Below are 4,490 nucleotides of genomic sequence, written 5' to 3'. Positions count from 1 at the left end.
AAAAAAAAATGCAGGCTATAAATCCGTATAAACAGTGGTGTCAAGGGGCCTTTAGCCTCCTCACACTTCCATAATACTCCTCCCAAGTAATAGCCCAAAGTAATAACAGTGGTTTGATATATATATAGCCTCAAAGCAAGGTAAAGCCCCTGCTGTTCGTCACAAGACCCAGCAAGACCCTACCTTAAGCCTCTCCCATACACAACTTTTGGAGCTGCCCTTGACCAGCTGTTGGAGAGAAGTGGCTGCTCCCAGGTTATTCTCTTAGGTTTTGTGTCTGTTTCTCCAAGTTTCCTAGAGTTTGTTTGTGAATCTTCTGAATGATGCAAACGGCCACTGAGCAGGGTGGGAGCTAAGCAGACCGTTCAGTGAAAAACTCAGCCAATACTCAGATGCAATTAAAATTTTTTCTAAAGCATTTTATCAAGTAAACAGGTGCACATAGTTTTCAAAAAATCAAATAGTACGAAAAGGCTCAACATGAAAACTCAGCTACTATACCACAGCGACAGCCTTTTGGGTATGCATACTGCTCATCACTTGCTAGATGGCATTCCACATAATAACAGAATCCTGACAGAAACATCTTTGTTACCCGTTACTGCTGTGAGGTCATTTGTTAAAAAATTGTTTCCTTTGTTTCTAATCTTTGCTCCCAAAACAAAATGCCTTTACAAGGACAGCAAATGTTACACAGGGGAGAGGAGGTACTCACTGAAGTTGCAGATTCCAGCACAGCCGGTATGATGGCAGGCCTGTTTCGTAAAAGAGCAGCACAGCACCTTGGTTTCTCCCCTCTACAAGTTGCCAGAGACGAGAAGTCCTCTGACAATCAGAAGGAGCAAGACTGGTGCAGAGTGCCTTTTCTTGATTGGTGGAAACTTTCTTGAGGGAGGAGCAGGAGCTGTGGGTTAAACACTGAATATTTACACAATCCTTGGCAGACAATCCTTATTACTGGTAATGATTGACATTTAGTAGGCTAGAAAAGCGGGTTTTTTTCTACAGGAAGGAAAGCGTCCAAGGAGTTGGTGGAAGAGGTTAGTCTGGTGAAGGGGTAAAGGAATTATTGAGGAGGAAAGAACAAGTACAGTAAGACAAAGGGGTGTTTGGAAATAGAAAACAACGAGAAAAGGAAGTTGATGGGTGGGTATAAATTGAGCTAGATTTTGTCCAACCTGTTGTCTTGACCTGGGCAGGACTAAACATAAACGCTATCAGGCCGTTCTTGCCCGAACCCTTCAGTGATTCTTAGCTCACGCAAGTCCTCACGTAAACTGCAAGGAGCTGTGTGATTTGGCCGTGGGTCCTCTCTGACCTATGGCCCATTCCTCCTCTACCCTGTCCTGCTGCAGCCACACCAGCCCCTTGCTTTTTCTCAAATACACGGTGCCTGTTCCAGCCTTGGGCTCTTTGAGCTTCCACTGTCTATGACTCCTCCCTCAGATATTGTTATGGTTTAAATCTGGATGTCCCCCCAAAGCCTCATGCACTCATAGTAGGTGGGGCTTTTGGTAGGTGATTGGATCAAGGCAGTTTGATATTCATCAGTGGATTAGTCTACTGAGGAATTTATAGTTTAATGTAACTTGGAAGGTAAAACCTGGTTGGAGGAGGTGGGTCATTGGGGAGCATGGCCTGGAGTGGTACATCACCCCTCTCCTTCGGTATTTCCCCCTCCCCCCTTCCTGGCACCATGTCATGAGCTCTCTGTCCTCTGCCATGTTGTCATGCCCTGAAGTCAGCAGACTCTGGACTGAAACTTTTACACACTGTGAGCCAAAATAAACTTCTGCTCTTACAGTTGTGGGTGTTGGGTGTTGTGTCTCAGCAAAGAGAAAATAACTAATCCAGATATCTTGGCCAAATCCTTCATTTTGTGAGGTATCCTATCAAAGAGGTCTTCATGACTACCTTTTCTAAAATAGCACTTCTTTTTTCTCTTTGTTTTAACTTTTTATACCACCATTTTGAGTGTAATAACCTTATTTGCTGATGTATCACTATTGCCTATGTTGGTAAATTTTAAGCATTCGATACATATTTGATGATCATAGAAAAAAATGATTCTCTCAATTACATGGCCTAGAAACCCAATTTAATTTCTTGTAAACAAAGAGAGGAATTTGTAGGCACTTTTTTGTTCCAGGAGTTTTAAAAGTTATTGATTCCTTGGGATTTTCTATGTAAATAATCAGATTATCTACCAGTAGAAAGAGTTTTACTTCTTCCTTTCAGATCCGTATTCATTTTATTGCCTGTTGCACTGGTTTTCACCAGCACTATGTTGATTAAGAGTGGTGAGAACAGAGATCATCGCCTTGCTCCTGATATTAGAGGGAAAGCATTCAGACTTTCAGTTAGATACAATGTTAGTTATAGGGTGTTTGTTTTTATAGGCGCTTTTTATCAAGCTGAGAAAGTTTTTGTCTATTCCAATTTTTTTCGGGAACTTTACAATCTATAGGTCTTGAAGTTTGGCAAATCTTTCTGCATCAATTAATATAATCATATGATTTTCTTTATTGGCTTGTTAATAAGGCAGATTATATTAATTGATTTTCTAGTATTGAGCCCGCTTTACTTTCCTAAAATAAACTCCATTTCGTGCTCTTATATAATTCTTGTTATAATTGCTGAATTATATTGTTTATGTCTTCCCAAATTTGAGAAGTTTTCATCCATTATTTCTTGGAATTGTTTTTCAGTCCCTCTATTAGATCTTTTGTTACAGTCTCACAGGTGTTCTTCTTCCACCCATCATAGTTTCTTTCTGTTGTTCAGATTGGGAAATTTCTATTGTTTTCTTCCAGCTCACAGATTTTTTTCTCTGTTATTTCCATTCTGATGGTGAGCACTTTATTAAATTAAAGGGCAAAAGATAGCTTTTCCTACACTCTCACACCACACTCTGCACATTTCTGATACTAGTTATGTGGAGTATTTTCCCAAGTCACCAAGCAGTTCTCTAGCAGACACCAAATGAGTGTTTTATATTTCAATTCAATTGTACACCATCTTCCTAGAGATAGTGTCAGATCCCACAGGAAAAAAGCTCAGATGCACAAACTTCCCCCTCATTCACATGTCAATTGTAAATCTCAATTGTGACCTATATATCTGACCAACTAGCTATAAATTGGGTTCCTATCATCTCCTTCTTGCATTTGATTAATTTCTTAGACTACCTCACAGAACAAAGGGAGACACTTTATTTACATTTACCTATTTATTATGAAGGATATCTCAAAGGATACAGATAAATAGTCAGATCAAGAGATGCAAAGGTGAGATTAGGAGAAGAAATACCATGCTTCTGTGCCCTCCTCAGTACTCTATCTTTCCAGAACTTCCTCATGTTCAATGATCTGGAAATTCCCCAAAATCTGTCTTTTTAATTTCCATGGAGGCTTCATTACACAGTTATAATTGATTAAATCATTGACCATTGGTGATCTAGTCAACCTTCAACTCGTCTCCCTTTCTAAAAGGTAAAACTAGAGTGTAGAGTGAGAGGAGTGGAACTGAAAGTTTTAACCTCTAGTCATGTGGATGGTTTCTCTAGCTCCCATCCTGAGACTGTCTAGTAACCCTAAGCACCATCTTCTTGTTTACATAGAAAAATGCACTTACCATTTGTGAAATTCAGAGATCTTAGGAGCTGTGATTAGGATCCAGGAATGAAAACCAAATACATGTATCTCACAAAATCACACCCATCCACTGAGATTTTTACTTTTTCTTGAATTTTTAGTTCTTTTTTTATTTTAAAAATAAAAGGAGGAAAACACTGACAGACAGACAACCTTTTACAAAATAGCAAAAGAACAGTACAGACAATACAGAGTTACAAACAAAGTGGTAGGAAATTAATGCTTGTTGTATTACATATTGGTATTTTCAAAGTGGTTTCTCATGAAAACACATAGAGATGTGCAACAATGATCAATCAAGGACTCACTGACAGTTTCTTTCAGCAAAGAAATAGAAGACAGTAGAACAACTATGTTAGCTATCCTGTATATACATGCATCCAAAATTTCTCCTTCTTTCCCTTCTCTTTTCCCACATCCCAATTGCCTTTTACCCTTGAGTATTTTCCTATCATTTCACAATGTCTATTATACCTCCTAGTTTAAATGAACTCTTTCAGGTTTTACATTAATGAAACAATGCGGTGCTTGCACATGTACGTCTGATTTATTTCACTTATGTGTATGGTGTCTAATTGTGACCATTTACCTATAAAAGCCTCGAGTTTATCTTTCTTTATAACTGAGTAATATTCCATTCTATAAAAGTACCACAGTTTTCTTATACAGTCCTCGGTGGATGGACATTTCGGTTGCTTCCACAATTCAGCAATTACAAATTGTGCTGCTATGAACATAGGTGCACATATATCACTGTGATATGATGTTTTTAGATCTTCTGGGAAAATACTCAGCAGCAGGATAGCTGGGTTGAATGGGACCTCTAGACCTAGTTTT

At 38.8% G+C, this 4,490-nt stretch overlaps 1 protein-coding gene across 1 annotated transcript in view; it reads right to left on the bottom strand.

Moving 5' to 3' along the window:
* Acsm3 (acyl-CoA synthetase medium-chain family member 3) overlaps positions 1-853 on the bottom strand; it is a 22,216-nt gene extending 21,363 nt beyond the window's left edge. Inside the window, exon 1 of the mRNA XM_005405036.1 lies at positions 716-853. The gene's annotated coding sequence lies outside the window, so the exon portion shown is untranslated. The remainder of the gene's footprint in view (positions 1-715) is intronic.
* Between the last annotated feature and the right edge of the window lie 3,637 nt (positions 854-4,490).

This window comes from Chinchilla lanigera, unplaced genomic scaffold (assembly GCF_000276665.1).
Source record: "Chinchilla lanigera isolate Chin_1 unplaced genomic scaffold, ChiLan1.0 scaffold00092, whole genome shotgun sequence".
NCBI lineage: Eukaryota > Metazoa > Chordata > Mammalia > Rodentia > Chinchillidae > Chinchilla > Chinchilla lanigera.
This window is presented reverse-complemented; position numbering and strand designations above follow the sequence as displayed.